Source organism: Panthera uncia (genome assembly GCF_023721935.1).
Source record: "Panthera uncia isolate 11264 chromosome A1 unlocalized genomic scaffold, Puncia_PCG_1.0 HiC_scaffold_16, whole genome shotgun sequence".
Taxonomy (NCBI): Eukaryota; Metazoa; Chordata; class Mammalia; order Carnivora; family Felidae; genus Panthera; species Panthera uncia.
In genome coordinates, this window is record NW_026057576.1 from 29,566,421 (window position 1) to 29,585,459 (window position 19,039).

Genomic DNA, 19,039 nt, shown 5'->3' on the forward strand with positions numbered 1-19,039 from the left:
GTAAGCTAAAAGCCAAAAACAAAAATAAAAACAAAACACAACAGTTGATCTCAGGAAGATCAAACATGTTTTTGGTAAAAGAGAAACTTTTTTTTAATGTTTATTTGTTTATTTTTGAGAAATAATGCATGTACGAGTGGGGGAGGGGCAGCGGGGGGGTGGGGTGGGGGGAGAGACAATCCTAAGCAGACTCCTGCTATCAGCACAGAGCCCAATGCTACTGGGGCTCAATCCCATGAACCATGAGATGATGACCTGAGCCGAAATTAAGAGTTGGACACTTGACTGGCTGAGCCACCCACGCACCCCAAAAGAGAAATCTTTTTAATAAACATTATAATTAGAGGAACTATTGATACATGAAGTAACCTAGATGAAGCTCAGATGCATTTTGCTAAGTGAAAAATCTAGAGTCAAACAAGATACCATATGATTCCACTTAATTCTGGAAGAGGCAAACTCTAGGGCTGGAGAACTTATCTCAGTTGCCAGGAATTGGGGGTATGGAAGGGCTGCAAAAGGGAATTTTTGGAGGATTGATAAAACCCTTCTCTGTCATGGTTGGAGTAGTGACTATAAAGCTCTATCATACTTCATAATGCATGGAGCTAGAAATACAAAGAGAATTTTGCTATATGAAAATACAGAAATAAATTTAAATTTCAAAGTAGCATTCTCACAAACAGTAGAGAAAATAGCATGTTCCCAAAAACAAGAAGAAACTACTAGAATGAAGGAGCATTCTGAAAGAACAAAATAGAAGCTTCCCAAATACTATTGATGAAGTTAAAAAAAATCCTTCCCTGTCCCTCCTTATCCCTCCTTTTCTGTGTGTGCATCTATGTGCTTATGTGTGTTTGGTTTGAAAGTTTTGAGGAATAAATATGTTAGACAAGTTAGTACAGTGGTTGTGGAAAATTTAAAGGATATAGAGGAAAATAAAGACAAAGATAAAAATAAGGATAATTTGAAAGCAACGTTAAGAGATTGGGATATACAACATCAACATGAAATATATTTTCAGAAAGAGAAGTTAAAAAATAGGAAGGTAGGGGCGCCTCGGTGGCTCAGTTGGTTGGGCGGCCGACTTCAGCTCAGGTCATGATCTCGCGGTCCGTGAGTTCGAGCCCCGCGTCGGGCTCTGTGCTGACAGCTCAGAGCCTGGAGCCTGTTTCAGATTCTGTGTCTCCCTCTCTCTGACCCTCCCCTGTTCATGCTCTGTCTCTCTCTGTCTCAAAAACAAATAAACGTTAAAAAAAAAAATTAAAAAAAAATAGGAAGGTAATCCATTAATAAAAAAACAAATCTCACAGCTTCAAATTGATATTTTGGTTAAGTGCTGAGCAGGGGGAAACAAATGGGGTCTGCAAATTAATACGTATCCTTGTGAAAATGTTAATACAAAGAATAAAAATGCTTTCAGCATAAACCATAAAGTGGTTTACGCAGAAAAGGCTAGCTAAGAAATGGTTTGGGTGTGTGTTTCATCAGTTTTAAATTTCATCAGATGAATTAGCTTCTTTTTGGTGTGGACACCATGACTATCACAAAAGATCACCTACAGTCACACTTCCCAGAGCTTATAATCTTTTCTAGAAATTCAAAAGGTATCTAGGTATGGGCATATACTTTTATTGACAGCTTTCTGAAGCAGATTAGTCATTCAAAAAATAAATAAAAGTGAGAAGCATCCACATTGCATGCTAAAGCTTTATATCTGTGCCACACAAAACCTTTCCCAATATGATGTCTTAATGATTAGCAATTTGGAAGGTTTAGTCTGTCATTGAGATCAGACACTCTTTGTTTGTGTGCCTTTGTTATTACTTGATCTCGTCATATAAGCAATACTATGTTTTAGTCTAATTCTCCAAAAAACACCATAATCAATGGAAATGATGATAATTAGATCAAAAAGCTATTTTTTTTTCTGACAAAGAGACTGTAGGCAAAGTCTCTGGTAGAGGCTACCATTATTAGCAGGTGCAGTGAGCTCTACACTCGTCATTGAATTATAATACTAGAGATTGCTTTTGGTAATGCATTTTTTTTCAGGAGCTTTAAATGCGAAAGGAAAATAGGGAATATGGAACAATGTGTTGCATGTTCAACGTACCTAGTCTATTTCATATTGCACTGATACTTACCTGCTTGTAACCACAAATGGCATAAAGAATATTAAAATAAAATCATGAAAATGATAGTGAATTTTAGTACCAAGTATACAACCAAATAGTTAAGAATTCTCGTTGATAAATGTGACTGGTACTTCATCAACCAGTTTTTGGCATTAATTAACCGGCTTTTCCATAGTCTCTAGCACAGTATCCTTTAAGGATATTTAAGGATATTGCAAGTCCCTAGAAATCCTTGCATGATTCTGAATAAAAGAAATGTTAAATGCTCAGTACACTTCCCATTAAGTCATTTTAGCACCATAACTGGACATTCTCTCACTCATAGGTTGCCACCTGGCAGCTTATAAGCCAAAAACACGATGCTAATGATGTTGTATTGCGGTAGATAGTGTGCAAACCAGAGTTGTCAACATTTAAAAACCAGGATATTTTACCTCAGAACCGGAATTTCTCTGCTGCTTTTGACAAATTTGAAAAGCGGGCTTGCCTTTCTACGGTAATTTGCTGCTAAATAGCAGCTGACATTGTTTAAAATGACGTATCCTTACTGCTTCTCCACAGATCACCCCCACTGCCATTGTGGTACAGTGGCTCTCTTTGTTCATTTACATTACATTTGGCCCCCCCCATAGCACTTGAATAAGTGACCCCTTATGTTCTCTCCATCAATTAATAGAGAAACAAAGGCAGAAAAGGAAAGTGATGTACCTAACCTGATTTCCTGCTCTAGGGAGCATGGACAGATCTCTGTAGCAAGGTGTTTCCATTCACAATTCCATGTTAGCTTTTTAATTTTTGAAAAAAATCAATCGCTGCATTTTGTATACGCTTGATAATAAGCTATGTCATTAGTCTTCCTGAAGTTATTGTAAACAAGAGTTTATAATCCCTGCTAAGATAGAGACGTAAAAATAATACTTGGCAAGAAATTGATCTGTGATATAGCTAAGTACTTCATCACTTGAAAAGTCCCAACAAGTACAGTAATTTGCACTGTCAGGGTTTCTGTGTGATCTTCACTGTATTCTATGAAGATGTTCGATTCCCTACAAAATCCTTTCTAGTAATTACAATCGGGGTAAGAGGGAAACCTCTTTCTGAATCTGTCTTCTTATAGCAACTGAATTTTTCCAAACCGAACTCAAAATATATGAGAACTAAGTTTTTTTTTACGTATAGAATCTTTTTTTTCTAATAATATAATTAAAAATATGTATTTTATTACCCACGAAACAGTGTTTTCAAAACAGCTATTTCCAAGGCAAATAAACATATATAGAAACATGTAGGGTATTTTAGGTAGTTTTAAGTTTTTGCATATACAAAAATAATAGGAATTAAGTTTTTTAAAAATGGAGAAATAATTGGGAAAGAGCACACAGGTGTGTTCCAGAGCCAAGCTGTTTTAAGAAGGGATATGTAGAAATGCAAAATGGTGTAGTTGCTATGGAAAACAGTATGGAGATTCCTCCCAAAATTAATAATAGAACTACCATATTCTCTAGCGATCTCATTTCTGCATATTATCCAAAAGAATTGAAATTGGGATCTCAAAGAGCTATTAGCACTCCCACATTCATTGCACATGGCCAAGATGTGGAAATAACTTGAATGTCCTTTGATGGATGAATAAAGAAAATGTGGTCTATACATACAATGGAATATTATTCAGCCTTTAAAAAGAAGGAAATTCTGCAGTATGCTACAACATGGATGAACTTCGAGAACATTTTGTTAAGTGAAGTAAGTCAGTGACAGAAAGACCTGTAGTGTATAATTTTTTTTTAGGTGTTTAAAAAGGTCAAATTCATAGAATTGGAGTAGAATGGTAGTTTGCAGGGATTAGTGAGAGGGAGAAATGAGGAATTAATGATCAACAGACATAAAATTTCAGTGAAGCAAGATGAATAAACTCTAGACAGCTACTTTACAACATTGTACCTATAATCGACAATACCATATAGTACACTTAAACATTTGTAAGTAGGGTAGGTCTCATGTTAAGTAAATGCTCTTACCACAATAAGATATTTTTTAAACAAAGAGTGGTAGAAATCGTTCGAAAAAAAAAAACAGCTCTTATTTTACTCCAAAATCACATGTGATAGCTTTCCACATTTATATACAATGTTCAGCTCTTTTAATTTAGGCCACTATAGAAGCTTGACCGATTTATTTTTTAAAGACTTTGCTTTAGTTCTATGCTGAGTATTGAAATAAATAATGCATGCCTGTAGTTATAGAGCCTCAAATGGTCTGTTATTATTGGGCTCAAGGAATGTATGTACTGGATGTAGAGTGGGAGAGAGGAGGAAGAAGAGTGAAATTGTTATTTAGCCCTTATCATGACCATATGGTCTCATATTATCCAGCCATCATGGGTCAACCTACATGGTAACAGCCAGGTAGCCATTGTGTCAGCTGATATCTTGTATATAAAAACAAGAATCTACAGTTGCATGTTTCTTTTTCCCCACCTACTTATGGGGGTCCCAAGGGAACACATATGGGTTCTAGACATCCATGATGGTTGTGAATCGTGACCTCAACCAGACTTCTGTCTCTAGATATCTACTTGAGGGTTCTACCACCTGCCATCATCTGATGGACTTCTTTAGATTTGCTGCTACTTTGAACATACATTTTGTTTTGTGCTAGATACAATTCTCACACACAGAAATAAAAATTTACACACAAAAGTTAATTACGTTTATTTATGTTTATGAACAAAGGTAATTACATTTAAAAAAGTAAGATATCCATTTCTAGTGTCCACAGACCAAAGGAGTTAGTTAGTTCTCCTTATTTCCCAGTCAGCTGCCTCTAGCAGGGGCAAGATCCCTTTTCACTGAGAGAAGAGCTTTGGAACTTAACCCTAGTTGAAAACTCTACCCTACTTATCCCAGAAAAAATTCTTTTTCATCCTCTCTTTTAATAAAGGCTTCCCTCATTTCCTGCTCTAGGTGATGCCTTGAAGGAAAATTGTTCACCATGAAACACAAGATATGTTCTGGCCTACATGGTTCCACAAAGGCAGTCAAAATAGTTGCCAGCACACTTCCAAAGTCTGGATTATTTAACCTTAAATAACATGCAGGGGGAGGGTGGTCAAAAGTCTGAGCAGAGACAGGGCAATCCAATCAGAATCCTATTCACAACATTACTTCCAGCATAAGGTAAAGATCAGTCCCCTGGATTGCCAGATTACCTGTGATAGCATTTTGTCTAAAAAAAAAAAAAAATACACTTTATCATGGGCATTTACATTTGGATCCTTACCTGGGAAACTTATTTTGTAACTCTGCTGTATCATACTCTGGCTACCATGGACTGAATATTTACGTCCCCCTGCTCCCTCAACCACCAAATTTCATTTGTTGAAATTCTAACGCCTCATGTGATGGTGATTAGGAGGTGGGACCTTTGGAAGTATTTAGTTCATAAAGGCGGAGCCCTCAAGAATAGGATTTATGCCCTTATAAGAGGAAAAATGAGGCTTACTATCTTCAGCTCTCATCTCCTCTATAGAGAATGCAAGAAAACAGTCATCTCCAGACCAGGAAGTGGGCATCACCAGACACTGGGTCTGCTGGCACCTTGAACTTACACCTCCCCATCTCTAGAATTATGAGAAATGTTATTTTCAAGAGCCTCATCTATGGAAATTTTTATAGCAACCCCAACTGAAACACTGCATAAATGCACACCCAACTTACACTGCTTCATAAAACACTTAGCATCTGAGTTTGAGTTTCTGCACAGTGTTATCTTTGCATTTTCTCCAGAAAAAAAATAGGTGAATGAAGTATTTGCTTTACTTTTGTGTAAATAGACATACCATTGTGATTATTTCTTTCTACAAACAGGGCACAATAGCGAATTGGTGCTACTTCTCCAGGAAACAGAACTATAACTGATGTTTTCTGGAACACTCTTTTAATTTCAAAACTGAACCCCTGCCTTTGTCACTCCATTACATTCAAAATGAAATAGAGCATAGTAAAAGTTGTTACAAGTTTGTTGAACTTCCCCCAAACAGAAATTTCTTGGATCCCTATATTTGATGCTCTAAACCTCAGGATAAAAATGGATTTCTTGAGCACTAAATCTCAAGCACTAAATGAATTTCATTCAATCAAGAAATATTTATTTAGTACTTTCAAAATGCTGGGCTCTGAAGGACATAGAGCTAAAGCTATAAATAAATCAGAAGTCATCACTGCCCTCCTGAACCTTCTAGTGTAGAAATTATCTAGCACTGTGGTTGTGTTGTTATTTTAGTGATTTCGAATTCCAAAATTAAGTATGTGAGCAATTTAGAAAACATATAAAATAAACAAATGTTGACTTAGGCAGACCTTAATAACTCATACTCATTTAAGTCTTTGTGCTCAAAAATTATTTCATATAAAATATCTATTTCTTCTCACAGTGCTATTGGGTAGGTCAGATTGTTCCTCCTATTGTCCTGGTTCATGTAACGAGGACTTTCAGTTGGCTAATAACAGTTCATCTCCTTTCTCCTTGTGAAAGCTAAATATAAAGAATAAAGGAGGATAATAAGTGGGATGATAATCCTAAGTGAATAAATTTGGCAGATGACTCACTTATTACCTCAGTAGAATATATTGTCTTAGTCTATTTAAAATCCCCTTTCTCTTTGTTCTGGTACAAGTCCTGACTCATCATCCCAAAGAGTAGAAACCCCAGTAACCAGCACCACCATTAGTAGCCAGGGTGAACAGATAACTCACATGAGGCAAATCACATTTGTTCTTCCAACAGGCCTGGGTTTTCAGCTCTGCTTTGGTTCTGTGGACTGCTTGGAATCCATTTTTCTTGTTTGAATAATTTATCATAAATTTCTATTATTTATATCCAAAGAACTATAACAGAGACAGTCACCCAGAATCCTGTCACTTTATTGGGAGAAAAAAATGCCATGTACAGTCTTGCTTACGTGGAATTTAAGGGAAACAAAGACTTGCATTGCTTTTTATGACATCTTCAGTTCTGACTTGAACATCGAAAAAACTGGGTATCATGAGAAACTTCTACCTTCTATCTAATCTTGTGTGTGTTCTCAATGAGAGTGGAAGGTGATTAATTAAGTAAGGTGTTAGGTGAAAAACTTCATTAAAAATTTCATGTTAAGAGAGAAATGCTAGAGGTTAGTCTAGTGGGTTTTCATCATAGGTATTTTAAATAGGTAATTCTATCAGTCTGAAATTCAAGTCATTCACTCACAGCTGTGGATCTCGTTTTCACAATTAAGGTCACTCTTCCACAGAGACTAAATTGAACTTCCCCTTTCAAAATAGCATAATCTCCAAATGTATTTCCTACACTGTGAATATACGATTTCAGATAAGCAGCAGATAAGCATGTGGTTGAAAAGTATGTCACCTAACTGCTCCAAAACTTTATCAGTGGACTCACCTGATGAACAGATTGCCTAGTTGTCCTGTATGTGACCCCTTTCTGAAGTTAGGATGTGATCTCAGCTACTGAATTGTACCTCATTAAAGGGCAGCATTGTATAACTTGTTTAAATTTGTTTTGACTTTGAGCTACAGTATCCCATAAGAATATACTTAACTGTCGGCAAGAGTTCTACTTTACAATGACAGAGACCAAAAAATAAATAAATAAGCAAACAAGCCCAAATCAATGAATTCATTCATTCCTCCATACCAACAGGTGTCTTTGATGTACTGAAGGTTATATAGCTCTCTTTCTTGTCAGTTTACTGTCAGTATCATTATTAATTTTATTTGTACATGTTATTAGCATTAATGTTATTTTATTTTCATTGCCTGGAAAGAATGAGCTGGTATCACAGAATTGGCAGAGGCGACAAATCCCTGCCTTATGCATTCCAATGCCTGATTCGGCAAAGAAACCTGAACTTCAAGACAGGAAACATGCACCTGGTGCAATAAGAACAAAGCAAATTCTTTCAAGGAAATGAAGATGACAGCCATGCATAAAGAAGGTCATTCATAAAACTTTTGAAGAAGTCCTTTCAAATTCAAACTGTAGTTTTATTATTGTTATGAGAATTATATTTAAAATCAAAGTGTTTTCTTATTTCATGTTTTGAAAAGTATGAAATAATTTGAAATTGTCACTGTAATATCACATTTTTTTTACCAGGAGAGACTTTTTTTTTTGGCTAGCAAGACACTGGAATTACAATGAGCCTATATGTGGGTATGTGGGAAAACATAGCAGTGTAATCTCCTATGCTGTGGAAATTGCACCTTAAAATATTTATGCACAGTTTTATCCTTTCAATATATGTGAACCCTGAAGTGAGTTGAATACTTTGGGGATTTTAACTCATGCTATGTTGTGATGAAATTGTTTTCCTTTTTTTTTTTTATTTACTTATTGAGAGAGAGAGAGAGAGAGAGAATATGAGCGAGCGAGCATGAGCCAGGGAGGGGCAGAGAGAGAGAAGGAGAGAGAGAATCCCAAGCAGGCTCTATGCTGCCAGTGCAGACCCCTATATGAGGCTCAAGCTCCCGAAACGTGAGATCATGACCTGGGATAAAACCAAGGGTCAGGTGCTTAACCAACTGAGCCATCCAGGCTCCCCAGTGATGAATTTTTTTTTTTTTAATTTAAGATTTTAGTCAAGTAAAAAGATACCAAACTGTAGAATTAAAGGACCTTTGTAACTTTCGTCAGTTCTTACCTCTCCAAGTTTCCTCATTTATAAACTGAGGATAATACCCACATCAAAGCTCCTGTTATTCTAAAATAAAATATGGAACATGAAAACAATTCCAAATAGAATGGTTTGCTCATGAATTGCCTATTGCAATTACTCTATAGAGACATGTACTAAGAATCAATGAGGAAAACTTCTACTCACTTTACATAAAATATGTTACTACTAACATATAGATAGTCACATCTACTGTCAGGCCCTTTATCAGATTCTAAGAATACACAAATGAAAATTACATAATCATTGCCTTCAAAGAGCTCATGGGCAAGCAGGGAAGACACACTCTATACAAATAACTACAACAAGGTAAGTACTATGCTAATATTAGCAAAATCTTGCTGTAAGGAGAGCACATAGATGCGGGTTATTTCTGACTGCATTACCAAGGAAGGTGTCACTGAGATGGGGTTTTTAAAGCTGTTTCATAGAATGAACAATTTTTTTCTGAGTGAAGAATAAGAAAAGATATTTGAGGCAGAAGGAGCATCTTGAGTAAAGCGGTAAAGACAATTTAGGAGAGTTGGTGGGTTTGGTATGAAAATGGGAATGTAAGTGACAAAATTTAAGATTGGCTTTATAAAGCCGTATGAATTTCAACCCATATGAACTTGCAACAAGTACCAAGAAGAACTAGTTTTGACCCCTATCATGTAATCTGTTAATGTGGTTGATACTGTTCTTCAGTGCATCAAACCAGAAAGAAGAAATTTTTCAGTGGCCCAGAAATTCACTACCTGGATGAACACTTTTGAAAATAAAAGCTAATAGTTCTGTAGTGAATATTTTTTTATCTATATTGGGGAAATTTGTGTTTTTCCAATACAGAATATATATACACATGCCATATATGTGTATGTATGTTATGTGTATATATACGTATATACAAACACACACACACACACTGATAAAAAGGGTATATATATTTAAATTTTACATAGAATGATTTTTAATCAAACAAGGCCCACAATTAAGTGTGTGTCATAGAAAAAAAAATTGGTAGAATTGATTTGGAGAGAGGGACACTCAACACAAGGCAGTTAGTTCAGGAGAGAGATGATATAGTTCCAAATTATGGCAATATGTGTGAATGCAGTGTTGGGAATATATTTGATTAATGTTTAAGTGGAGAATCCATTGACTGGGGTAAATAATTGAATGGGGTGAACTAGCAAATGTAGAAAAAATACTAAGTTTTCTTAGCTTAAGTAAAGTGAATGCAACACAACAGAAACATAATTTGGAAAAAAAGTGTTTCAGACATCTTCAGTTTGAGTGCCATATGGACGTTCAGGGATTGAGTTGTTGAGCTAGTAATGGAAAATAATCTCATTCGTACTATTTTGAAATGTTTTCTGTTTATTAAAGTAAGAATATCTAAAAAGTGTTGTATCAGCCATCTCTTTGTAACAACCTACTTCAAAACTTAAAAAAAATTTTAATGTTTATTTTTGAGAGAGGAAGAGAGACAAAGCACGAGTGGGGAAGGGGCAGAGAGAGAGGGAGACACAGAACCCAAAGCAGGATTCAGGCTCTCCACTGACCACAGAGAGCCCGATGCAGGGCTCAGATTCAAGAACCATGAGATCATGACCTGAGTGAAGTTGGACACTTAACTGAGCCACCCAGGTGCCCCTAAAACTTAATGACTTCTAACAATAAGCATTTACTATTACTCCATAGTCTAAGAGTTAGCTAGGTAATTTTCCTGATCTGAGGCTCAGTTGATATCAGATGGGTTTGCTTATTTTATTTATTTATTTATTTTACTAATTACCAGATTAGCTGGCTAGAGAATGGCTTTTCTAGCATGGTCTCCTTCACATGTCTAACATTCATCTGGCTATCCAGATATGACTGAGATGACTTAGTTCGTCAGACTAGCTGATACTTGTCCTTATGGTGGTTGAGCAGAGTTCCAAGAAGGTTAGTGTTGGTGTGGAAGGCCGCTGGAAGCTTAGCCTTAGATCTCACAAATTACTTCTGCCATATTCTATTAGATAAAGCAGGTTGCAAATCCAGCCCAGAATCAAGAAATGAAAATATGAGTTCTACCTTTTGATAGGATGATCTGCAAAGTCACATTGCAAAGTGTGTGGTGTAGGGAAGGATGCAGAATTTAGGCCACTTTTGTAATCAATGAACCAATTATTAAATGCATGTGTAAGTATATGATTACTTAGTGTTAAAAATAATCTAGTAGATAATCTTCTCTTTGAGAAAAAATTCCCTAGCCAGTTAATCATGTGTGCGAAACTCTTAGAGCACAGAGAGCTTGTATAAAGGGCACACTTAATGATTTGATCAGAGCCATGTGATAAAGTAATTATGTAATCATGCATTAATTACTCAACAGAGAAATAATTTGTGTTTATTTTTAAAATCCAGAATGGATCACCTGTTCTTTTAGAATCTTTTAACTGAAAGAGAGCTAAAGTTCAACAGTGCTTCAAATGGTGTCACAGTTTACCTTTAATTTTAACTAGTGCAGAATGACAAGTGTTCATCCAGTGCCATTAGTGAATAGAGCAGATAAGTAATTAAGGATGAACCAAACTAATCTATCAAGTGTGAGGATCACTGTACTTCTAACAATTCGATGTGTCCCAAGAGTGCATAGGCAGCATACTAAACAAACACAGGATTAAACAACAACAACAAAAACCACACACACAAACTACCAACAATGAATAAATTCAGAAATAAGAAACCCTAATTATTCCAAGTATGATGAACATGACTGTACACACAATTGACCAACTGAGACATTTTTATTTTTTTTATTTATTTATTTATTTATTTTTTTTGGGGGGGGACAGAGAGAGACAGAGCATGAACTGGGGAGGGGCAGAGAGAGAGGGAGACACAGAATCGGAAACAGGCTCCAGGCTCCGAGCCATCAGCCCAGAGCCTGATGCGGGGCTCGAACTCACGGACCGCGAGATCATGACCTGGCTGAAGTCGGACGCTTAACCGACTGCGCCACTCAGGCGCCCCCCAACTGAGACATTTTTGAGAGTAAAAGTGGACTGATAAATTAGTAAGTGCAAGGGGGCAGAAAGACAGATGCAGACAAAGGATCTTTCGCTAAACTGGGATGCATGGTCCAATAATGAACAACTCTTCAAGCAGCATTGTATGGTTTACTCAGAAACTGAGAAATATTTTTAATTTACTTACACGGAGCCAAGTGTTTCATCTTTTTGTGCCTCAATTTTATCTAGGTATTAATCTGATTACTTTCTTTGCATTTTCTTACCTCTTATCTTTCATTTACACTCCAGAGGTCATTTTCCACCCCTCTTCTCTAACCTACACTATTACACTTCCACCTACCTACACTTCCACCCCACTACACTCTAACCTACAATATTAAACACTAATATTTAAGGCAACTGAAGAAAATTCTCTGATCCATAGTCGAAGAACTACCTTTTTTTTTTTTTTTTTTAATCCTGAAGAATCTAGAGGAGAGAAGCTTAGGAGACAAGAAAGGAAACCAGAAGAGTGGCAATTCAAAAAAGAAAGGACAAAGTTGAAGTTAAAAAAGGGCTCAGGAGGAGAATAAAAGGAACAGTAAAGAATACCGCCCTTTACCCTACCTTTGCTGACTCAACATCTGTGGACAAATTGCTGGGCTCTGGACATGGAGGTCCTATTGAGAGGGTTTAGGGAATTACACCCTCTGCCTGGAGAAGAGAGAACCTGCAAGAACTGAACAGAACAGGGGAGCAAAGTTCTCCCTTGGTGAGGCATGAAACTGTGAGGGTGGTAATGGTCATCAATAAAGGGTCTGGATAGATAAGGAAGACCTGGGTCTTTATTAATGAAAGGATCTCGAGACACATAGTAAAGTAGAGGTTTGCTCCCTGGTGAAATCCTAGCCCCTAAGGTGGGACTCTTCAAGGACTTTGGGCCTGATTTGGTTCCTCTTTCGCCTTGAAGTTTCAGAGAGGTGAACTCTTCAGTTTCTCAGAGTAGATTGAACTCATTATCAACGAATGCCTAGAAAGTTAAGGGAGTATTTATTGCAACATGATCAGGAATAACATACGAGTTTGTATCTTAACAAACACTCAGAACAACAAAGTGAATTCACTGTGAGATTCAAATGTATGAATGCTGCAACTCTAATAACTGAGATATTCATCTCCATACTAACATGTGTCTCCATACACCTGTGAAGAGTAGTTAATATATCCTCTGCCATAATCTTTCCTTGTCGCCTACTCTATTTCTGAATGAATGAGAAACCAGGAAATGGGCAAAAATACATTTAAAGGAATCCCAAGGAAACCTAAATGATTACTGAACTACTTGGAGAAATGATGAGAGAAGGGTGGTCAAATCTTTTTCTAAATTAAAATGTAAAAATATCCTGTGGTTTGTAAGTGACGGGGACTTGTCCTCTACTTTGTTCACTATCCCCAATCCCTAGGATAGTACCTAGCAAGGGCTCAGTAAGTATTTATGGAATGACTTTTAATTATAGTTTTTTATTTCAAGTTTTTACTTTAATTCCAGTACTGTTAACATACAGTGATATATTAGTTTCAGGTGTACAGTGTAGTGATTCAACCTTTCCATACATCACCCTGTGTTCACCTGGACAAGTGTACTTCTTAATCCTCATCACTTATTTCCCCTGTCCTCCCATCTGCCTTCTGTCTGATAACTATCAGTTTGTTCTATATAGTAAAGAGTCTCTTCTTTTCCCTTTGCTCATTTGTTTTGTTTCTTAAATTACACATGAGTTAAATTATATGGTATTTGTCTTTGACTGACTTATTTCACATAGCATTATACTCTCTAGCTCCATTCATGTTGTTGCAAACGTCAAGATTTCATTTTTTATGTTTGAGTAATATTCCATTGTACGTAAGTACCACCTCGTCTTTGTCCATTCATCTATAGATGGACATTTGGGCTGCTTCCATATTTGGCTATTGTAAATAATGCTGCAATAAGAATAGGGGTGTGTGTATCCCATTGGGTTAGTTTTTTTGTAATATTTATTTTTTTGGTAAATACATGCTAGTGCAATTACTAGATCAAAAGGTAGTTCTATTTTTAACTTTTTGACAGACCTCTCTACTGTTTTCCACAGCAGCTGCACCAGTTTTCATTCCCACCAAGTGTGTACAAATGTTCTCTTGTCTCCATATCTTTGCCGACACTTGTTTCTTGTGTTTTTGAAGAAGTGTGATGTGATAATCTCATTGTTGTTTTGATTTTCGTCTTCCTGATGATGAGTGATGTTGATCATCTTTCCATGTATCTTTTGGCCATCTGTATGTCTTCTTTGGAGAAATGTCTGTTTAAGTCTTTTACCCATTTATAATTAGATTTTTTGGGGGGTGTATTGACTTGTTTCAGTTCTTTAAATATTTTGGATAATAACTCTTTATTGGATATGCCATTTGTACTGTCTTCTCCTATTCAGGTGGTTGTCTTTGAGTTTTGTTGACTATTTCCTTTTCTGTGTAGAAGTTTTTTTATTTAGATGTAGTTCCGGTAGTTTATTTTTGTTTATATTTCCCTTGCTTCAGGAGACCTATCTAGAAAAATGTTGCCATGGCTGATGTCACAAAAATTAGTGCCTGTGCCCTTTTCTAGGATTCTTATGGTTTCAGGTTTCACATTTAGTTCTTTAATCGATTTTTAATTTATTTTTGTGTATGGTGAGAGAAAGTGGTCCAGTTTCATTCTTTTGCAAGTAGCTATCCAGTTTTCCCAACACCACTCATTGAAGAGACTTTTTCCTATTGCATATTCTTGCCTCCCTTTTTGAAGATTAATTGACCATATAAGTGTGGGTTTATTTCTGGGCTCTCTATTCTGTTCTATTGATCTATATGTCTATTTTAGTGTTAGTACCATAATATTTCAACTACTAGAGCTTTGTATTATTTCTTGAAATCTGGGATTATGTTACTTTCAGTTTTGTTCTTTTTTTTTCCCCCAATATTGCTTTGGCTCTTTGGGGTCTTTTGTGGTTCCATACAAATTTTAGGATTGTTTGTTCTAGTTCTGTGAAAAATGCTGCTAGTATGTTGATACAGATTGCATTAAATCTGTATATTGCTTTGGGTAGTATAGACATTTTAGCAATATTTGTTCTTCTAACCTGTGAGCATGGAATGTCTTTCCATTTCTTTATGTCATCTTGAATTTCTTTCATCAACGTTTTATAGTTTTCAGAGTACAGGTCTTTCACCTCTTTGGTTAAGTTTATTCCTAAATATTTTATTGTTTTTAGTGCAATCATAAATGGGATTTGTTTTCTTAATTTCACTTTCTGCTGCTTCATTATTAGTGTGTAGGAAGGCAACATATTTTTGTGCATTGATTTTGTATTCTGTGACTGTACTGACTTCATGTGTCCTTTCTAATGATAATTAATTAATAGAATACTACCTTAGGTTTTGAACATCACATTTTAGATGAATTAAAAGCACACTGACACATGTGAGAAGATGGAAGATCAAGAGATACAGAAGACTGGAAGCTGTCTGTTAAGAAGGCAGGGATATTTAGCATTAAAGAATGATTGGAATAGAGCATTGTAAACACTGTCTTAAAATACTCAGAAATGCATTGAATAGGTAACACATAAGCAGACACATTCTGTTGCCCTAAACGATGATGAGTAGAAGTTATAGGGAATTTCAGGTTTACACAAACAAGAACAAATTTTTATATGTGTATCAATTTCTATTGATGTCTAATATTTTACTGCAGTCAAATGTGTGGCTTTCCTTTAAGCCTGTCCTGAAAATTCTACATGTGAGATTTTATTTATTTAGCCATTAAATTCTTTTTTTAAGGGTTGAACATTCTTCCTTGTTGTAGTTCATGATTACATACCTATTTCTAGGGGGAGAAATTTGATTCCTTTTGTTTTGATATTAAAAACCATTTAGAAAATGTGTATAGGAAGATAAAGTATAAGGATATTAATAATAGTTAATACCTTTACACTACCTTTTTCAGAGAAGTTCAGTTATATTTGTGTAATTTTCCAAGGAATCCAAGTCCTTTTTGTATTTAAAAAATATTATTTGATTAACCCTTAGCTGGAATGTAAAAACACAACACTAATCAATAAGAGAATGGAGTTCAATTTTAGTAGCAAATAAATTCAGATAGCCATGAGATTGGGGAGATAGCACTTAAAGTTATGTGCATTTAGAAAGGCCAATGTCTAGTGCACATGAATGTGGATGGGTGTAGTTGATTTAAGGAAAGTTAGACAAGTAGGTATACAGACTTCTCAGATAGTCACAGAAAGAAGTGGAAAATAGTTCAAAAGTAATCAGCAATTCATCAAGAGATTATTTCCCAGTCATTTTCCTATTGTATATAAAACATTTTGACAAAACTTATATCTGTATTCACTTTCGAAAGATATAGTTATTACGTAAGATGAGATGGAAATAAAATAGACAATTTTTACTTTAGTAACCACTCATACACCCACACCTCTACCTTGATACCAATGTTTAAAGACTTCCTTTAGGTACTCCAAATTCTGGTCCTTTTCTCATATTTTCCAATAAACTTAAGGAAGAATTATTTATATCTGCCTTTTATTTCTTTACTTCCTTTTCACCCCTATACCCACCTCAATTGGACTTCCATTCCCATCATTTAAATAAATAGATTTCCCTTGGGTCACTGATAGATTTATCCGTGCCTGTAAGTTCTAGGGTCACTTTTCACTACTCATCTTACTTGACTTCTGTTGACTATTCCTTTCTTGATTAAACATTCTTTAATTTTAATCGCCTTATTTACTGATTTCTGCAGTTTCAGATCTTTCTCCCTGGACATTAAATATTGGAGTTCCTTACATCTTGGACTTGGGCCCACTCAAATTTTTATAGAAAATCACATACTCAGGCAATCTTTTCCAAATCCACATTTTCATTATTGATACAAATTTATCTCTCCAACACCAAAATATATGTTCGCCTGCCTACCTCTAGTATCTTTCTTTCTTTGAAGATCTTTTAGACTTGCTGTGTCTGAAATGTAATTTGTGATCATTTCCCTTCATCTTATGCTCTAACATTCTCTAAATTGGTTGAGTGCACGACTACCATACACACAAATCAGAAATGTAGGTGCCATTTTTGACATTTTCTCCTTCCCCATCACCAAGTTCTGTCAATTTTCCTTCTTAAACAGATTTTGAATACATTATTTTCTTTTCATCTCCACCATCACCTATCATCCAGACTATCATCACCTTTTTTCTGGACTATAGATATAGCTGCTGTATTTGCTCACATGCATCCATTTTGGCTTCTACACATTCTGTTGCACCCAGCCTCCGTTAAAAAAAAAAAAAAACTGCAAAACAAAAAAACACCATGTCACTTTCCCCTGCCATATGTAAAACATTCCAATCACTTTCCATTGCTCTTAGGATAAATGAAAGACCTTACAATATTAAAAAACAAACAAAACCTCTGTCTTATAAATCTTTAAACCCTTATTAAAACATTGTAGACACAAGACAGAAGTAAACTAGTAAGTTATTTTTATTTGATGTTCATTGAGCACTTACTATGGACATGAACTATAATAAACCTTCAAAAGTATATCACTTAATCTCCATAAATCTAATAGAACAAATACATTCATGTATCAGCTTTATAGAAAAGAATATTTAGGTTTCAAAATGTCATGAATATGGAACCCTGCTTATCTACAGTCTCATAACACACTCCTCTTTTCTTGATTGTCTGCTTCAGCTATACTGGTCTCCATTCAGTTCTGCATTCTAGGCATGTTCCTTCCCACACAGGGTTTTTGATTGTGTTGTCCTCTTCTTCCAAAACCTTCTACCTTTGTCCACCGACCCTTCAGCTAGTTCATGCTCCTGAGGTCTTAGGTCAATTGTTGCTTCCTCAGAAAAACTCTCCCTGACTTCTCTGACAATGAATTTCCTCCAAATGTAAGCTCTTTTAGCCCCATACACTTCTCCTTGCGAGTATTTAGTACTTTATCACAGTTATAATTCACACTTTTGTATGAGGTCCTTTGATTTATCTATCTCTGTCGGTCCATAATAAGCTTCATGAGGGCAAGGAAAGTTTTTCCTTTTGTTAAACCCTTTAATTTTAGCACCTAGCATGGTTGCTGAATGATTTGGGTTATGTTACCTTGAGAAGTAATACATTGACTATCATGTACATGTGGATTTTATCTTTTTCTTTTTTTTTTTTAAGTCTTGGTACAGAAAACAATGCTTTGAGAAATTATGATAGAAAAAAAAAGCTGAGAGGGTCCTGTACCTGGGCAGCTTCCCTCATAGCACTGAGGCAGTTACTGAATTATAGAGTAAATGTTAGGGGTTATGCCATGTGTTTGCAGGGAAATAAGTCATGATTGAATTAAAGGCAATATATATTTTTAGGAAACATAGCTTACTTTATCGCAGCCCTCTAGTGAGCGGCGTGAAGTATAATAAAAATGTAAGAGCAACAGCAAATATACAAACCTTTTGACACATCTTTTAAAAAACTTATAAAACATATTAGAAATAAGACAAAAGTAAACTAATAAAATTTATTTTTATTTGACATTCACTTAACACTTAATATGGACATGCATTATATAACAAACTTTCTTTTATTTTCTTTTTTTAAATATATAATTTATTGTCAAATTGGCTTACATACAATACCAAGTGCTCATCCCAACAAGTGCCCTCTTCAATGCCGATCACCCATTTCCCCCTCTCCACCACCCCCAGCAACCCTCAGTTTGTTCTCAGATTTTAAGAGTCTCTTATAGTTTGCCTCCTTCCCTCTCTGTTTGTAACTATTTTTTCCCCTTCCCTTCCCCCATGGCCTTCTGTTAAGTTTCTCAACATCCACAAAAGAGTGAAAACATATGGTATCTGTCTTTCTCTGACTGACTTATTTCACGTAGCATAATACCCTCCAGTTCCATCCACACTGCTACAAATGGCCAGATTTCATTCGTTTTCTTTGTCAAGTAGTATTCCATTGCATGTGTAAACCACATCTTCTTTTATCCATTCAACAGGTGATGGACATTTAGGCTCTTTCCATAATTTGACTAAAGTTGAAAGCACTGCTATGAACATTGGGTACATGTGCCCCTATGCATCAGCACTCCTGTATCCCTTGGGTAA